Genomic DNA, 20,070 nt, shown 5'->3' on the forward strand with positions numbered 1-20,070 from the left:
TAAAAAGAAACAAGAAAATGCCGTAAAATATTTATACCCAACGCATTTTGTCATTGCGGCAATACCGCACGCATCCATTGCAGTTGGGCATTCCTGAGGCCAGAGCGCATTTAAAATAAACAAAAAAATTCTGGGGTTTTACGTGCCAAAACCACAATGCGATTATGAGGCACACCGTAGCCTACGACGAATTTCAACCACCAGGGGCTCTTTAACGTGAACCCAATGCACGGTACACTGGCGTTTTTGCATTTCTCCCCCATCAAGATGCGATCGCCGCGGCTGGGATTCGATCCCGCGACCTCGTGCTTAGCAGTGCAACGCCATATCCGCTAATCCACCGCGGCGGCTACAGCGAGCTTCGATCTTCGCGCACTGTTTCGCCATCGAGTAAACCTTACCGGACGGTCGCCAGCTGCTCTTCAGGAGGCGTTCCTGTGCCGTCAAGTTTGATTTGCGGCGTGACCTGTCTATCTGTCTACACGATCGAATCCATCGGGAACGCTCATTCCGACTGTCGCAATTCGCTAGACGGCTGACAGACTGGAGTCATTTGGCGGTCCTGTCACACGTCGATTCGGTATGAGCATGTTAGCGTACTGCGAAAATAATTGCGGGAAAGGGACAGTGTCGCAATGCTGTTGGTGTGAGAAGGTTAGCGATGTATTTGTTGAATCATTTGCAACTGCGGTCCGCGGTCCAACGGCAGGCCGTGGACAAGCTGCACAGTGAAGTCACACAGTTGCCTCTGCCGCGACGTTCCTCGTGGTAAAAAAAAAAGGGGGGGGGGGGGGAACTCTCAATCGCCTCGAGTTTCCTCGGCCGGCATGGCTAAAAACATGTGGCCAAATGTTCAAAACCTAACAAGGGAAAGGTGCGAAGCGTCAAACTTCTAATACGTGTCAACGCAGTCTTATTTTCTTTCTTCTTTTTGTTGTTGTATTATACATGTCTGTTTGTAAACTGCGATGAGCCGTTAGCACCGATGTACATAATACGCTCACAGTAAAAATCGACCTCCACGCGTCCACTTCTGTCAAGTGTCATCATCTTTACCGCGCGAATGGTGCGTACGTCATTCAGCGGTGATAGTATATATGGCTTCTTTTGGAAGATATCTCACGCTTCCGCTTGATCAATTCCACAGCGGCAAAACCTTGTCGACTTGCTAAACCTTCAGCTATAGTGGACCGGTTAAGCTTATCGCCGTGGTACGTATGCAAAAGCTTCCTGTGCATTTGTGGTCTGAATGTCGCTGCACGTGAAAATGCGCCTCAATAGCGAAATATATAACAAATTCTAAAAGTATTGTTACGCACAGAAAAGCATCCCAGTTTTCGTCTGGGTAGTAAATAGCAGTGTGCGTTCGGTGGTAAATCAAGGTTCGGTAGTAACATCGCGTGGTAATGCACGCCGTGGAAACAGAAGCAATCAAGGTATCCATAAAATTAGGCTGATGATGATTTATTTATTTATTTTCAAATATTGCAGCCCTAAACCGGGCTATTGCAGGAGTGGAGTACAACAAACGCGAGAAACAGAAAAAAAAGGCAATTGAACATAATAGATATAAAAAAGGGACAGCAATCGTATCACACTAGTGCTTCTACAAAATCAGACAGTGCCAATTCACGAACAGAATCAGGTAACTTGTTCCAATAGTCGACAACTCTCGGGAAATAACTGTGTCTGAACATGTTAGTGCTATTAGATTTGGCGGACGGTCCTACCGCTGTCAACCAGATGTAGGAGTCGTCGGACTACCTCGCCGCTGCCGCCATTTGAAGGAGATGAAGGTCGTAGACAGGAACTCGGTGAACAGGATTTATTTACATATTAACAGTTTAAGCAAGATACATTGGCAGACTAGCGCGACTCCCATATGGAGCCCGCAAAACTAACACACAGCAAACAGTTTACGAGCACACAGCTCACTAGTACATTTCTAGTATCACAAGGAGCACTCAGCTCCCGACAACGAGCACGACACGAGCACACACTAGCAGCCGGCAAACGCTGCTTATAAGCCCTTGCTCGACGTCATAGTTCGACGTCATTCAAGATGACCCGCCTTTTTGGAGGATGAGGTGTGTCGGAGCAGGAATGGTCGGGAAGGTTCGTCCAAGCATTGCAAACTCGCCGCCGCCGCGCACTATGGCTCGCACACACAAAGGCACACACGTTCGAGCCCATACACACAAAGGCTCCGGAGTCGCCGACCGAAGGCTTCGTAGAACTGTGCTCCGTCTCGGGTGGCGCGGCGGAGTACCACATTCCTGAGCTGACCGCGCGCCACGTGGCCGCCGGTCATCCGCAGTTCTCGGTACCGCCCAGCTTTCAGTGCCGACGTCAGAGGGCTTCGTAGAACTGCTTTGTCCCGGGTGGCTCGGCCAAGTACCAATTTCCGGAGTTGATCGCGCGCCACGTGGCTGCCGGCCGTCCGCAGTTCTCGGAAGGGCGCCCCGACTGGTGGGCTTGGAACACGTGCAGCGGGCTGAAAGCTGGCACGTTGCCACCCCGTACGGCCATTCTTAACAGTGCACGCAAAGAAAGGCTTTAGGTTGAGGGTGTGACAACGTCTACTTGGAAGAGCACTGGCATACGTGATGTAACCATCAGCAGATAATCGACAACATGAGTGAATAATTGAATGTGATGATGATGATGATGATGATGATGATGATGACGACGACGACGACGACGACGACGACGACGACGACGACGATTATACGAATGGTTGTTGTATTATACTATTTTCAGAACCTGCACCCACACATTCCTTCAGGCCATCACAACTGGTGTTCGAGAACTAAAATATGAAATTAATGAATTAATACCATTTGACTTCTGGACCAATCTAGGTTACTGCGGAAGCTGTGGCAACCGAGTGGCCATATGAACACGCAGTAAGATTAGTCACAAACGTGTTTACAAGTATATGGCATTGAAATGCTCATTGCCCATGGCAGCAGAGTACATTTCGTGAGCATAGGCCAGAAGGCAAGAAGATATTTAGCGGCGGTGTTACGTGACAAAGCACCACTATTGACCACAACATGTAAATGTTCAGTCGCCACCATACTCTTGTTCGGTGGCGAACGTGACCGTTCGAGTTCGAGAAAGGTCAAGGAAGACCAAAGATAGCTATTCGCTTCAATATGGCAGAAACAGAAAAATAAATTATGCGGGTTTATTAAAGAAATCATGCATTTGAAGCAGTTATTTGCTGCATCAATCATAGTTATAGTAGCATTTGTTGTTTCGTTGCGTGGTTCTAGAGAACAAAGCCGACAACCAGCACATCCGCAGTGGTTGTACAGACGGCTATGCGTATATGCCAACTCTATATGTGTGCTCTCCTATGTTGAGCCATGTCTGGCGATGACGTTGTCCGTGAGACAGAAGTCTGCAGGATGCCTCGAGAAATCCCGCTGCTGTGGTAAAACCCAATGCCTATATAAGCAGAGGCCAAATACCGTTAGTAGACCAGCCTTTGCGGATTCTTATCGAAGGCAGGCTCCTCGCTCTGTCTCTACCTCTCTGCGATTTTCCTTCAGAAGTAGAGAAAGGGAGAAGAAAGCGAAATGTAAATGACATTGAACCAGCAAAATAAAATAAAGTGAGGGTGTCAGTTAAGCAACGTCTGGACCTCAATCGGCATTGAACTTTCTTTGGAGTGCAGAGGATGTACATAGCTGCACATTATCATCGCTATTAGGCAGAAGCAACAGCCCAGAAAAACTTGTAGCTGGGCTGGTTTGTCATTCATATGAGTACGTTGCCTCAGAAGGCAAAAGAACAATCTCACATGTACGCGCGCACTCACCCACATTAACACTAACACACATCAACACCAAGACAAGGACATGTTCCAGCGCATAAACGAAAAATGAAAATATGTACAGATACAAAACGAAGGCAGAAAAGGTAGAGCGCTGGTCTTCAACTGTATTAACCTTGAAAGGAATGATAGTAAGTCACGTGGTTACAGAAAAGGATGGTGACACCTTGGTGATACCTACACAGGAGCAAAGGAGAGGGGGGCGAAAATCAAGTTCTTTGCTCACCAATGCAAGACAAGAAACGCTCACTTCATTGAAAGCCTCATTTTATTTACAAAACGCTTCCCGTAATAATCTGCATGTACCTCATTGTATTTTCGAAGAACACGTGTGTTGTCAAGTAAGGGAGTGCAATGATTAGCAAGATAGCCTGATCCCACCAAAGCCTGCACCTGCGCACGGCTCTCCCTCAACTTGTCATTAACACGCCTCCCCGTCTTCCCCACATATCCCTTTCAACACGACAGGTGCATTTTATAAACAACCCCCGCCTTGTAAGGAATGAAGCGTGTAGCGTGCTTTTTCGCACAAGCGTCACTTTTGCCCAGTGGCTAATTGAGAGCTCGGTACATACGTGCTAGCTTGTCCAGTGCTGAAAACAGCCCAGGAACGCCACATTTTACTGGCCACACTCTTGAGGTGGTGCGAAAATATTGCGGCAGAACTCATCTCGCGATGGATGTCGACGGTAATGCGCTTAGCATTGAATAAATATAGCGACATAACGTATTGCCACCGTCGAAACGAGTTATGTATGAGGCATGTACAGCAGCGGTATTTCTCTTTCGCACTTCCCTATAGAACACATTGGCGCAATTTAGCGCCCCCGCCGCGAAGCGTTCACGCGGCCTCTGAAATGCATGGCGTGCCGGTCATGCAGTGAGAAACGCGTCATGTGGCAACCGGGTGGCTCTCTCGCGCTTCGTTCTGGACACGCTGCGGCACATACCAAGTGCATTTGTGGTGCAGCCTGCTAATGCTCGCTAAAGCATTGGCGTCAAAGACGTTCATTGAAGAGCGGTACACACCTACTGGCACAAACCAACTGACCCAAGTTGGCATCAACGAGGTTCATTGAAGACCAGCACAGACAGGGTGGCACATACCCAGTGCTCCCAAGTCGGCGACAAGGAGTTTCTTCGAGCAGCGGTGCCTACCATGTCCCGCATCTACAGTGACCCATGCCGGCGTCAAAGATGTTCGTTCAAGAGCGCCACTTATGTACACATTGCCACATGCTCAGTGACCGAAGTTGGTCCGATGGGTGGTTTCGAAAGCTGCTCCCTCAGCACGGCAGCCCGGTGCGCTACCCATTCGACCACGGACTACCAAGTGAGCCAGGTAGACTGGAAAACGGTTATATAAAAACATGTATATATCTATAGATACAAACATACAAAAACCCCGGAAAGTGCGTGAAGTACCGTAAGAACGCTGACGCATTAAAACTGTGCAAGTAGGGCACAACGACTGGCCATTTTTCTTTTTTGCCTTTGACGAGGCTTTCTACTACGGAGGCCCCAATTTCTTGTGGAAATCCTGCCGTTTTTAGCCACCGAATTTGTTCAGCGACGTTCGCTGCGAGCTGGTGCACACACGACCGCGTCAGGGACGCACACATGCAGTTACTGGCAAATATACCACGGTTTAAAACTTTCGATTGGGCCATATCACAGAGTAAAAAGCCCTAATTTGACCGAAGAAAGTACCTCCCGCACGTATGTTTTCCCCAAAAGAATATCCCAAGGAGAATTTCCCCCAAAACAAGTATCTAAAAACAGCAGGCGACGTTGCACAGGAAACTCATGTGTGAAAATGAGACTTGGAGCAAATGATTCCAACACTTCAAGAACGCTCGTTAGACATGTGCTTCCCTCCTTAGAGCCATCAAAATTTAAAACCACAAGATAATCGTGGTCATATCTTAAAACCTTCACCGCCTTGCATTCGCCTATTCTTGCCGTTATACGTTTGTCACGTTGGTATAGAAACAGGTCGTTTAAAAATGGCGTTACACAGGAACCAATGCATACACCAGTCCTTTGAACAAAATTCTGATGCGTGATAAAAGTAGACGAGAAGTAAAAAGTAAGCATTTCAACGAATCACTCTATCTTCTCTGCCGTCTTTTTGTCTCCGCACTTCTTTTATTTTTCTTATGCGCTAAAACATGTCTTTGTCTAAGTTACAACTAGCCCAAGTTTCTAAAACACCCACACGAACACCCCAACAAATGACGCACCCCCTCTTTTTTTTTTTACTCACGAATTTGTGTGAAAAAGTGCGTGTGTGAGTGCGTGCTTGCCCACACGTGAGAGTGTTCTTTTGCGCTCTGAAGCAACGTATTAAGACAAGAGCCCAGGGGTGCTATAACGTAAAGCTAGTCCAAACTTTTCTATTCCAATTCTGCAATCGGCACTCCGTGATTGGTCAAAAACGTTTTGAACCAGCCCCATTTCGCCTGTCTGTCACGCGACGTCAAGAAAACCGCGATAGCTTCTCATCTGGCATGACGCGTACACACTGATTATGCATGATTGGACCGAACAAAAGAAAAACAGTTATTTCTGATTCGACGCCTTTTTGCCATTAGCCCTCGGCTATTGGTCAAAAGTTTTCGGGCTGCCCCCACTTCACCTGCCTGTCACGCGACGTCGCAAAACAGCGAAAAATCACCGCGCCAAAGTGACGTGTACGCATTAAAGATGCATTACAAAACTGAATTTTCTTCTGAGTAGCCGCAGGCTACTCCGTTCAGAAAGGAATAAAAGATGGCTGCCACTGGTCGCTCAGGCACTGGCTACTCGCACCTGCCGGAGAGCATTGGTTTATTTGCGAACAATAAAACTTTTTTGCGTGGCCGTGTCACGTTATCAAGCGCTTTCAGCACGTTTACGACCTCGCTATGCCAACTTGTCTTTGCTGAGGATCCGCTTTAGCGGCATTTTTAACCTTCCGTTGCATACCACCGCGATTTTCGACCAGCCACCTCAAGCTAAGTAAGGGAAAGCAGACCAATAGTAGATGCCGGTACCACCCTCTTCATGCGGTTATCGATATTCAGTGCACTGGCTCGGCCCCATCGAAACCCTCTCCAGTTGAGCATGCTCCTCACCTCCTGTCTTGTCTTGAGCGGCTTGTCAGATAAGACAAGCCGCTCAGTATAGGTAATGTTACTCGTTTTTAAAGGAAAAAAAAAGACCTCCTTAAAACGAGGAGAGCGTTTGACTGGTCTGTTCAGACAACCCTGCGGGTCACCGCCCGATGCTTGCGTCGGCGGTTACGAAAATTTGACGTCAGGAGATTGGAATAAAAACATATTGGAATAATTTTATGTTATAGGGCCCCAGGGCTACTAAACACGCCAGCCAGCGCAGAGGGAGCACAACGGCAATGGGTATTGGAGTTACTGAAGAAAGAAACAGAAACGAAGAAGGAAGGAGTAGTCAAGAGCATGACGCGTGGCATTTCTGACGAGTGCGAACTGTTGGATAGAATGTTTCACGGGTGCATCATAGATGGTGGAACGGAAACATCATAGGTGGTGGAACGGAGACGTCGGCGATCTTGGTATGGACGGAAATATCGCCTTAGCAGCATCTCAGAGAGGCACCGTGCCAACTAAGCAGAGCCTAAACTTGCACTCTGTCGCCGACTGCGGAAACAAGTGTGTCTACGCCTCCAGACATCATGGTCTTGGTGGTCGCTGTCTCGCATACGGCTAAGCGGTCGTAATTACCCAGCGCGTGACATGAAGTCCGTGTCAATGCCGGACTTCATGTGCCGCAATGACAATGTGCTGCAAGGAAACTTCGCTTGCTTGCTCGCTCAACGACGCAACATTTCTGGAGATAATTATCCGATCAGGTGAGGGATGCATACTCTGGACCCCTTGGTACGGCTGCAAGCACCAAACGGCCTTTCGTCCTTTGCCCCGCGAATCCGGCAGGCAGAAAGCAGAGAAGGTGACGGAGGCTCCTCCGCCAGCACTGCAACGATGCAAGAGTAATGGGCGCGAAGCGAGTGGTGCGCGCACCGTTCGATAAGCAGGTGCCGCAGCAGGCATCAGCGCAGTGCCATCGCGTTGACTACACACAGTATATGCGAGGGCAGAAGGCGAGAGGGAGCTGCGAAGGGGCGAGATTGGGAGACAGGGAAACGCGACAGCGGCGGCAGCGACGCGTGCGGCATGACCAAGTGGCCGAGCTCCGCACCGGGGCACTCAACTCGGGGACGGACCCCGTCGAAGTGCCACTCATTATGCAGCCAACGGCACGCATCGACCGGCCGAATATCGTCGCCCGGCCGCCGGGCACCGCCAGTCCACGCGGCAGCGCCTGCCGATTATGCTTCCCTACACGCTGTGCTTCTCGCTTAATTTGCGTCTCTTGGTTTCGTTTGGCTCTTGGATCGCTATTTGGGTTTCCTGTTTCACCGAAATATGTTACATTAACATTTTCTGCCCATTTCTTCTTTATTGCTTTCTTTTCAAAATTTTCGTAGAAGTCATGGAGAGAACGAGAGAGACAAGGAAAGGTGGAGAGATTAACCAAGGTTGGGCCCGATTGGCTGCCTTACACGCGGGGAAGCGGTAAAGGGGAAAGGCTGATGTGACGGAAGAAAGAGAGAATAAGCACACACCCGCAATAAGTGCTCGCCCACGTATACAGCCTAACGCGGATATAAGGGAATGATTTCACGCCCTAAAGACAGTTCGGTATATAAAGAAAACTAATACATCCGAAACAGGGTATTAGGAACTTTTATAGTGGGTTCAGTCGCAGGTAGAAAGAACAAAGCTGCGCCACCTCTGAAATACCCAAAGGCAACCAGATTCTCGCAGCTGTATTTGTAAGTAACAAAGCAACCCGATACTATGCGCCATATCGATAAGCTATCTGTCACGTTGTGCATCTTATTGCACCGTACCTGGTTACGCGCAAGTATGCTCAGCTGCATGATAAAAAAAAAGAAAGAAAAGCATGTTTGGAAAGCCTGCACACACGAAAAAAAAAGGAAAACAGTCGTTGCGGGCGACCTTATTGCGCAGATTTCCGGCGCACTCAGAGTACGATATGTCCAATGCCCAGTTCGTTTTAAGCTATTTACAATTTAGTTTGCACGGATAACGTTAAAAAATATCGCGTGCTCGATACAGAGCACAATTCCCTCTACTGGGGTTTGTTATAATCGGGCTTGACAGTAGCCACAAGCACTCCTATATTGCAGATTTCTTGATGTCTCCGGAGCACAGCGTAGAGGTCAGCAGGTGTAGGTCGTTGTTGCGTAAGCAATGGGGGAACGAGCCAATGCATTCATGTGGAAACAAATGGAAATGGATAAACACAGCGAGGAAGTTCATGGTTGTGTTCCGATGTGCATCGAGAAGAAAAAGAAAGACAATGGAGTAGCGAAGCGACACACGTTCATCGGTATTACATTACATTGGATTGAAAGCGTTCCGCTCAACCGCTTGCGCCACTTTCTCTTGTAACCACCAGACGAGGTCGATCTCCTAGCTATTGAGCAAGCGCACACCCACTATGCTTTCCATAGACGCATAAACTCCTCAGGTCGCATCTCAACCTACGTATCTAGACGGCAGCTCTCGTGAAGAGCGCAGTGGCAGTCGTTCCTTAATCGCCAGGTCGAAGCGAAAGCGTGCATTCTGATGACCCGAGGGGCCGATTTTCGCAACGATTCTCGTTTTTTTTTTTTTTTTTGCCTTTCACGTAGTAAATCTAGAAAAAGAGGGGGGAGCCGAAATGGTAATGAGGTCGTTCGGAAACACCGAAGTATTATCCTGTTGCAATGGAATAGCTAATGGGAAAAGAGGGAATACAGAATTGTTAATCGATGATGAGTCTGCAGTGCTATAGCAGAGAGACAGTTCGCTTTCACTGTAGAGCGGATAAGAACAAAGAGGTTAACCTAGGGCGTCCTCGACGCTTATGGAACGTTTGACGAAGGAAACTTAGCGTAAACAGGACATGCCTAAATTAGACATAAGCAACAGGCCATGCGAGTTTGAAGCAAGAGCGCACGCGTAGGCTGGCTCCGGTGACGACGGTTAGCAGTCAACGGGCCGCACCGGTTCCATGACAATGGCATGTTTATTTATTTATTTATTAAAAATATATGTAGATCTCGTATGTAACGAATGCTAGCGCGGTGATAGACACACTCGTCATCGATGCCAACGTTCCCTATGTGGAAGTTCAACGGCGAGAACGCAGACATATATTTATTTCGGGTCCGACTTGCAGAGATAATCAACAAAAAGCGAATGACGCGCTGCCTTAAAGCATCCAGCCGGAAATGGCGAAACCTCGTAGCAATGCCCTCTCGCCTCCTCGTGCAATCTCAAAGCTCACTTGCAATTATGCACCTATCGGTCAGAGTCAGAAGTGGTTTTATTTAGGCATAAATGAATTACAATATTTGCGTATAAAGATGGCGGTCCCATAGTCAGAGACTGCATTGGGACTTCCTATGGCAGTGAGTGTAGAAAAATTAATTAAAGCAACAAGCAGCAGTAGCGAGAAGAAACAATAAGATGCATCGCAGGCAAAGCAACGAAAAGAAAACAGCAGTAGCGAAATCAAACAATAAAATACATCGCAGGCAAAAAAAATAAAGAAACACAGAACAGCAAACAAAGGAACCAAAAGCCAAAATTAGACAGGGTAAGAAACAAAGGTAATAAAGGTCTTGAAACTTGTGACTCTCGCAGTATGCGTTGTTTCTTTGAATAAGTAAGTCATATGAACAGTGAGCTGAGAAGCGAGGTTGAAAAAATTTTGCGAACCGCAATTCACAAAGACCAGCTTTTGATTTCTAAAGGTTAAAACATTTTCGCTGGTTATGAACCGTGCGCATCACGGTGGAAACCCCCAAGCGGAAGAACGGATTCAAACATTCTACAGCGTATTTACATTCGTCTTTGAAAAGGATGCTGACGTCATGCACGTCAAGCCTTTGCTTTGCTTCGTCTCTCCACATCGCTTTCTAGCATGTTCGTTTCTTCGCACGCGCCTTCCTTGCCAACACATTCCTTCCACCAAAGTGGGATCTTGGTTACGCGCCTCATACAACTGTCTTTGTTTACGCGACCCCTGTAATCGCAACAGTCATACCGGACAGAGCTTAGGTGAGCTCGTTTCTCGCCGGCCCAAATCTCAGTGGCATGCCGTTCGTGTGCTCCTCGGAGAGCCAAAAACACAGTTAGCTCTGCTACAGATCACTGGATGCTCTAAATTGAGCACTTGCAAGCCTTGACTAGACACCGTGGTTCGTCCAATACTGTCACTTCACACTGAGATAAGGCGTGCTTCGATTTTACAGTGGAACGCCAGGGGCCCGAGGTCCCGCATCTCATGCTTCCGTTAATATATTTTCACAAATCGAATTCCCATAACTGTTTTTTTTGCGAACCCAATGTACTGATTCCTTTCAAGCTGTCGGGGTACAAACCATTTCTTTCATGGACGAGCGAGGAGCGCTGCAATGTGATCGTTTACGTTCGCACGGACTTTAACGTATGCCCACCACGCAGAACGACACCATGACGACAATCAAAAAGCGTGCCTACTTGTAAGAAAGAAGCAAGTGTCATTCGTGTTCACTGGTGCCTGCATATCCCCGTCAGGACAATGTGAACGTGATAGACTGCAAGGCATATATTTGCAGTCTAGTCGTCCCTGGATTACAACGGGCGATTTCCACGCGCATCACTTACTCTGCAGGGGGTAGCTCGGCTATCAATTCCAGAGTCAGGGATCTGGTGTCATTCACCTCAGATCACGACCTTTGTTTTATGAATGATGGAAGTCCTAGGTAACTGCGGGTCCTTAAGCAGCAGTTGTCTGGGTTTCACCCCGGTATCACGATGCTTCAGTTCGCAATTTCCGCAAATGAGTGTCCATACAACACCCTAAACCAGAGGACGCTACATAACAGGCACCATTTGGCCCCCATAATCGTTGTTCTTTCTCCGCGTGCCATCGATTGAGATACTCGAATCATTCGTCTTCTGACAAATAGAACAGAACGTAATGCAATGGCGTTTATACGTCATACCTCTTGAAACGAACGCAGGCACTGTCGCTTTAAATACCAATCTCGACCAAGTATCGGGAAAAGGAGCAAGTTTACTTTTCATAGGAGTGAGTGAGTGAGTGAAAACTTTTGAGTCTTTCAAGAGTTTCGCGGTTACGAGGTCTCCGTCGTCTTCATTTTCTTGGCGCTGGCGACTTGAGACTCCTCTTCAGCAAGGGTGGGCCCCTATTCCAAGGCTCCACTGAGTCGTGCTGCATCGCTCGCGTGCTGCACTAGGGCCCTTTGGGCCGTGAGCTCACTGCTGGTGAGCCGACTCTCCCATTGCTCCGCACTCGGGTGTTCGTGTTTGTGGAATGCTTTGTTGCGTTCGCACTCCCAGGTGATGTGGTAGAGTGTAGGTTTGGCACCGCACCAAGGGCAGGTGGCCCTGTATTGTGTCGGAAACATCTTATTGAGCACGTGTAAGTTGGGGAAGGAGTTTGTTTGTAGTCTGCGCCAGCTGGTCGCTTCCTCCTTTGTGAGGTCTTTGTGTGGTGGCGGATATCTAATTCTAGTTCCTCTATGTAAGTTCAGGGTCTCTGCGTATCCCCCCTCCCAAGCCTGTAGGTGGGTCTCCGGGGCATCCGACCGCCCAGCTCGGAACGCTTCGCCTCGAGCTAGGCTGTCTGCCCTTTCGTTCCCCCCTATGCCTACGTGACCCGGAGTAACATCGGGACGACAAAACAGTTCATCCCCAAATAACTAGTTTCTCTGAGGATGAATAGTCCAGATAACTTAGTTGGAAAAAAGGACAAACAGCTCGTCTCATTTCCGGCCCCTGTTCCTATAATTCTCTGCAATCCGGCTGACTCATCGACCCGACGGTCGCTTAGTCCGCCTTGCATGCATGCGCTTACACGAGACCAAAGTGCAGATTTTTAACGCAACAAGCAGAATCGATGACCCGTTTTTGTCGGTTTCAGGTAAGCGCCCTGGGACCCACTATAGCGTAAAACTATTTCATTCTGATTTAATTCCTGAGGTCAAATTTACGTAATGACCAACGAAAGTACCGGGCGGGGACGCGCAGCGTTGCTTGAGCAGACCAATCAAATGACCTCCCCGTGCATAAAGGTCACTTTTGTTTGCTTTCAAAGCTCGTATTGACTGCTTTGACAAGTTTTTCACATCGAATTGACTGACAACTGGTGAGGGGCGCGCAGGAGTGGAGAGAGTTTCCGCAGATACGTGCCAACCCAGTGAAAGAAGACAACCGGAAGAGGAGGGCCTGTACCGGTGTCTGCGATTGGTTTACTTCTCTTTTTTTTTCGCTTTCGGTGGTGAGGCGGCGTGCGACAAGGCAGCGTGCAACGGACGCCTAAACATGCCGCTAAAGCGGATCCTCAACAAAGAACAAAGAGTAGGGCGATGCCTTATAAGTGCCGAAATGGTTCAACAACGTAATGCAACCACCCAAAATTTTTTTATTATACGCACAGAAATCCACTCTCCCCGGCAGCTTCGAGTAGCCAGTGCCAGAGCAATCGGCGAGCAACTCAATCATCTCTTATTCCTTTCGGAACGGGGAAGTCTGGCTATTTCCAAATAAATTCAGTTTGCTTCGGCATATTAATGCACCTTTAGTGCGCGCACGTGACTTTGACGTGTTGAGTTATCGCGGATTTGTGACGTCGCGTGACAGACAGGCGAAGCGGGTGACGCCCAATAAATTTTGACCAACAGCGTAGGTCTAATGGCGAAAAAGGCGCGGAATCAGAAATCATTATTTTTGTTTTGTTCGGCCTATTCATGGATAGTAAGTACGAATACGTGGTCTGGGATGAATAGTTTTCGCGGTTTTCGTGGTGTTGCGTGGCAGGAAAACGAAGTGAAGATGGTCCGGAAAATTTTTTTACCAATCGCGGAGGGCTAGTACCTATATATATATATATATATATATATATATATATATATATATATATATATATAACCTGCTCGTTCGAAAGGAGCTAATATAATTATACAATTTAATCACGCACTTGGAATACCTAATTAATTTCTTCCAATGCTGCACTCGAGGAAACAAAAGCAATTCTCATCCAGATGGTTTCGCTCATTAAATCGTGCACTGATCGACCAACTCAAGACTTTGCCACGTGCTCTGCTTCCAAGCACTTCGTGGCCCTGCAGAGGCTTGCTTGTTTTTGTAACATTGTGCCGCATTCCCAACTTGTATGTATGCCGCTGCTGAAATGCTTTATTGGACCCAGTCCATTCCACTTTTGTGGCGTCTCTAAAAGGGAAACGTAGCGCACTTATAGAAGACAGTCACAACAGTGCGTTTCAGTTCCTATGGCTTTAGTCACGCCACTCCCCCACGTCATTCTTCATTCTGTAAGCATATTTCTGTCCGTTACACAACACTCTAAAGCCGGCGAAGCAAATAAATGCGTAGCATTCTGATGGAAGCAAAACGTTATGGTAAGCGATCGCACTTAGGCGCCCCAAAGCACGGCTATCTTTATTTTTATTTTTCCGGATGCGCTCTACGAGAAGGAGAACACGTCACTTACCTAAGTGTACTTAGTGTTTATAAACTCATGCGTATAGTACCATGCAATGTACACGCCTTGGCGTTTATGGTGTGTAACTAACCTTACCAAAGTACAACTTGGCCAAGAAATAGCGCTGTTTCTTGTGTTTCTCAGTTCGCACCAATTACCGCGTATATGCAATGTTAGGAACACATAAAGATTTCCTGGGGAGTGGAACGCATTAACAGAGTTGCCTGTATTTAGCTTTCTCTTAATTTATTCTTATTCAGATTTTGTCGGCGCTCCTATAGACGATTTTAATAGGATTCATGGGCGCCGCCACCTTCGGTTCTTACATAAACAATTTCTATCTTTTATCAGACGTAAAGGGACGTAACATGGTCGTGAAACGCTGAACGCATTTATGCAACTATTTTCACGCTGAATTGACTGTAGTAACGCACACTTCGTCGTTAAAGACAGAAAACAGCGGCGTTAACAGCCCAAGATGGGGGCACCTAAACGCCTCCGTAAAATAGTCTATATATTGTGAAAGAGAGAGAAGGTGGAAAGGAAGAGAGGTCGCCGTTGTCGCACCAGGTTGGCTAGCCCAGACTCAATGAAGGAGAATAAGGATAAGAAGTAAAAATATAAGCGTGTGTGCCTTGGTGCATTCGCAGAAGAAAGTTCGCTCGCGTAATCGCAAGTGCTCATATCGTCTGGTCGTCTTCAGCGCTCTTCCATCGAAACAGCCCAATGATGACGCATGGTCGTCTTCGAGAAATACACTATACTGGCGTGCTTTAGTGGCCCTGTGCATGGAAGAGTACTTTGACTCAAGGTCCTATAGAACCTTTTCTTTTTTCTTCCTTTCTGAGAACGGTCTATCGTCTAACTCTTTTAGACACAGTGATACTGTTTAGAACCACGTGAAATATGTATAACTGCCTACAGCAATGCGCATGTTAAAGTTTCCAAAGCAACGCTACTGTAATTAGAAAGCTCGGGTCTTTATTCGGATATTCTGACTACGTTTCGCACGCCCTCTCAAGCGCTACTACGTGTGCAATACCACAAAGAACCTGACGCTCTTCGGGAGTTTTGCCCAGGAAAACACTTTGTGAACTGTTTCTTTTCGCGAATATTCATTTTTGTTGGCCCTCAGAAATTACTTTCATATGAACTGTATTTGGAAACAAACGCGCGTGAACCCTGTAAAAATGTCTCAAATTGGCTTGATATTAATTAGTATCATGCAATAAAATTTTGGCCATACAAGTATACAGTGTCGCTCTGATTTTTTTTTCATAAATATGACCTAGGGCGAGAGAGAATAAACAATTTTATTAGGTAAATGCAGCTTTGGAGAGGCGTCCTCATTCCAGAATGCCTTGAGCTCGGGCCGCGTCCTGGGCCCTCGCAATCAGCCGTTGCTGATCTTCGAGGTCGGAGCTGGCCAAGGCTCTTTCCCAAAGCTCGTTCAACGGTGTGGTAAGGGTTCGGAGGATTTAATGGTGCCGCTCTGCAACCCCCTACTATGTGCCTGAGGAAACCGGGCTCTGCGCAGAAGCGGCATTGCGGAGAGAATTATGTAGAGGCTATGACGTGATTTCTGGTTGGGTGGGGGAATGTATTAACCTGTAGAGCTCGGAGGAATCGCTCCTGCTCTCTAGGTAGTGACTTGTGTGGGGGTGCATATGTTCTGCGGGTTAGCTTGTAGTGTTGTGCGATGTCTTGGTACGAGGCTAGAGGGTGCATGCGCTCGGGTTCAGATTCCTCGGCGTCGGCTCGGTGGGTCAAATCTTGAGCCACGTGGTTGGCGAACTCGTTGCCAGGAATGTCGTGATGAGCTGGCGCCCAGATGGTCATCCCTGATCTCATTGGCGGCTTTTGATCGATGATCTGGAGCGTAGTGGTATGAATTCTGCCGCTAGCAAAGTTGCGGCCCGCCTGTTGGGAGTCGGTCACTATGACTTCAACCTCTGTTTGGGAGAGTGCGAGGGCTATGGCCAGGGCGACTTCATATTGAAAAGAACAAGCATTGTCCAGCCGTGCGCGAGCAATTGAAATGACAAAGGCTGATACCATAGTACGCAGAATATACCGTTGACAGCCTAAGAAAGGACAGTGTCACATTACGGAGGGGGTGTTCCCGGCGCCTTTTTCCTGCACCTTAACAAAGAATAAAGTAAAATAAAAGTAAGAGAGAGAAAGCAAGAGCAGAAAAGACAGGGAGGTCAACCAGAAGAGCACCCGGTTTGCTAGCCTACACTGAGGGTGGGGGAAAGGTGAATAGAAAGAGGAAAAGTAGCTCATTCGAATGGTGCCCCTGTGGTATGGACGGAGAACGACGGTTACGAACGCGGTACGTATACACCACGAAAAAAAAAACGGTTTTTGACGTTCCATAGCCAAACGTAACTCTTTTCAGTGTCTGAAACATTAGGCTCTGGCTCTTCTTTTTCTTATTAAGTGTACAAACAAAGGAAGTTTGAGCACCAGTGCGGACGGCTATGCTAAAATCATCATACGTACGGAAAATAGAAACCGGAACATCAACAACAACAAAATATATAACACAAATGCAAAGCCCTGTCGGAAGTTTATCACAGTATGAGAAAACACTGACAGCGTAAGTCCGTAGATCACAAACAAAATAAAGAAGAAGTAAAAGTTGATTAGTATGAAAGAATAACACAAGCATGTACAGGTAATGTGAACACAGAGAAAACTAAAAATGCACATTGAAAGTCGTTCACAAGGAAATAGATCAATTCAGTGTCCACGAGAAAATTTCGTAGACCGCTGAGAGTCAGTCGCTGTTTGTTGGAGCACGACCGGCGTCCAAGCACTTTCTGCAGAAGAAATGGGTGCCTATTCAAAGTGTTCAGACGGCTGCGAAAGATTTCTCGCTGCTTGTCACGTTGCGGGCACTCAACGAGACAGTTCTCCACAGAAGCTTTTATTGTGCTGCAGTGTGGGCACTCAGATGGCGTCTTTTTATTAATGCATTGCAAGGAGTAAGGCGTACTGGCTCCTTCCGACACCAGTGGATAATCTGTCACAGTCCACATGACAAATTAGCGCGCGATTTATTTGACGCAATACTTTACAATTCTCGTACCAGGCCCTGTTTTTCGGATGGTTTAACGTAACTTGACGACGATTGCGGTTTGAAAATTTGGCAGCACTACGTTCACTAGAAGGTGAGTAAATGCTTGGTATATAGGCAGATATAGGCAGCCACTATCACTGCCCGTATCACCTGCAATCCTATACATGCTAATATTGCGCAGTGTAAGGGTACGATAGGCTAACGCAGGCACCCTCTTGAGCACGTTTGCACGTTATCCCTTGCACACATGAACGTGTGTAACTTAGCTAGCGATTCGTCTGCCTAATATAAACAGCGGTCTGCCTCAGCAAATGCAAGAAAGCAGCAAATAAATAGAAAAAGCATCAGAGGACGCCTAAGCGCTTGTTATGAGTTGTGAATGCGAAAGCATTAATGTCCCCTTGAACGCTGCTGAGCTGTCCTTCGAGTTTTGCGCCGCGAGTAATGTACCATAGCGGTACGTGCTGCCCGAATCAGCAAGCAGCAGCAGCCTGCGATGCCAACGCCGCATGCCACCGACGTCCTGCGCGACGAGAGACTGAGGAAACAGCAGTGGCCACCAAGGCCGGCAAGCGCACGGAGCAGATCAGTGAGAGAGAGTGAGAGGAGCAGTGAGAGAGAGAGGTATGGAACACGCGCCGGATTCCGAAGAGAGAAAGTGACGTGGCGTCGTGGCGATGTCATCTCCCGTCACGCAACACCTGGCGCGCTATCGGGACAGCAGATGTTCCCTTTCGCCCACACCGCTCTGTCGAGGCGCGCTCGCGACGTGGCGTCGCAGCCAAAGGGAATTTAGGGGTCGCTTCGCCCTGCAGACTACACTGCAGACGCCGGTCTTTTTCGCTCAATTTGACGATCAAAAATAGCATTTTACAGTGTCGGTCGTTCACTGGAAGCTTATTTCTAACACTTGTAGCAGTAGAATTGCGTGGTGGGAGCGGATCACATGTAGTGACCAGCAATACGGTGCCCTTACAACGTCAAACACCTCATGAAAGCCAAATCTAATCGAAACCAAGATTTAATTCAATTACGAATAGTTGTTCCTATGGTGCTCCCAGTCATTCAATCCGTTTTCATAGGCCATCGTAGCAGAGGACGATGAAGGTGTTGCTACAGTGTTTAAGAACAACAGGCCTGTGCAAACGGCTGTGGCCTGAATTGGCGTTCATTGAGGTCAGTGTGATCCGGTGCTGCTTTGATAGCGTGCGTTGACCGCATGTCTGTGTTTCCCGTTCTCCTCAGCTACTTTCTTATCTATCTCCCCTGCTTATCATTGTAGGGTAGCAAACCAGATCTTCCGTTCCGGTGAACAACCCTGTCTTTCTCATTTCTGACGTCTTTCTCTCTTTCTCACGCAGTGCTAGAAACGGCAGGACTGTTTTTGCGTCATGTCACCCGGCAAAGAAAAGAAAAAGGTAGATATTCGACGAGACATTTTCGTCGAAGAATCATACGTACGCTTTTCTATACGTTTGTTCGTTATGCTTGTCCTTTCTTTTTGCGTTAGCAGAAGGCGGCGAGGCAGCTGCCGTTCGATTTCCGTTCATTTATGTCCCTTCTCACGTAGACGTTCCCTGCTGCCGTGCTTAGAGTCAATCATGTGGCTCTATTTTTCGCTGGATAGAACATGCAATCTACTAGCCTATATATAAACTCCCGGCATTTGAGACGCGTCGATGATTCTTCTCTTCTTTTTTGTATCCGGTTCCTTAGATACCTACTAAAGCTTGACATGGCCCCTGGCATCTAAAACTTAAACATCAATAAGTGCAAACCAAGAGCCGCAAAGCACGATGTAATCGAAAACATTAATACGAAGGCGATACGTACGCTAATACAGACATCATGACGACCAAAGCAACGCACGAAATTGGCAGACAACATAGACTGAGGAGTAAAATGTGCATGAAACTCTAACTAGCGTTTCCCTTTCCCAAGACTGCTATTTTGGGTTTCATCATAGTACGTTCACGATAACTCACAAACACAAGTGACTGTATGCACATATTACACCGAAGCTGTATATGGCTAGATTCCAGCAGTTCGATGTCCGTATACCGAAAACCGTGGGCCAATCCTGAAGATAGTACAATACCAGATAGTGCAATAACATCTGGCTTCCAGCACTCCGTCAATTTGCAAAAATAAGTTTAATATCTTGGGTCTAAATGCAACCCTCATCACATATTGAGCTGATAAGAACAGATATTACACTTTGACCCGTGTCGGCCATGTCTACAAGACAAAGAAAGACGTTCACCGATCAATGAAAACTTATTAAAAGACAAGACGTTTCGGCTTCCATACGGAAGAAGCCATACGGAAGCCTCAAAGGCTTCCGTATGGAAGCCGATACGTCTTGTCTTTTAATAAGTTTTACTTGGTGGGTGTACGTCTTTCTTTGTCATGTCTCATCATGATCAAACGGACTTCCCTCAAACTTTCGATTAAGGCCATGTCTACGTTCGCACCACCGTCTCTTTGTCGGCGTTCCAAGCGCTTGCGTATCTCCTTTCCTTTCCTTCCGCTCTCCCGTGGT

The 20,070-nt window shown here is 47.4% G+C and overlaps 1 non-coding gene across 1 annotated transcript; it reads right to left on the bottom strand.

The window, feature by feature from the left end:
• Window positions 1–19,592: 19,592 nt before the first annotated feature.
• On the bottom strand, window positions 19,593–19,787 carry LOC126541082 (U2 spliceosomal RNA). The gene has a single exon (XR_007601630.1). It is a non-coding gene; the product is annotated as a U2 spliceosomal RNA (small nuclear RNA).
• Between the last annotated feature and the right edge of the window lie 283 nt (window positions 19,788–20,070).

Source organism: Dermacentor andersoni, chromosome 2 (assembly GCF_023375885.2).
Source record: "Dermacentor andersoni chromosome 2, qqDerAnde1_hic_scaffold, whole genome shotgun sequence".
In the NCBI taxonomy this organism is placed as follows: Eukaryota; Metazoa; Arthropoda; class Arachnida; order Ixodida; family Ixodidae; genus Dermacentor; species Dermacentor andersoni.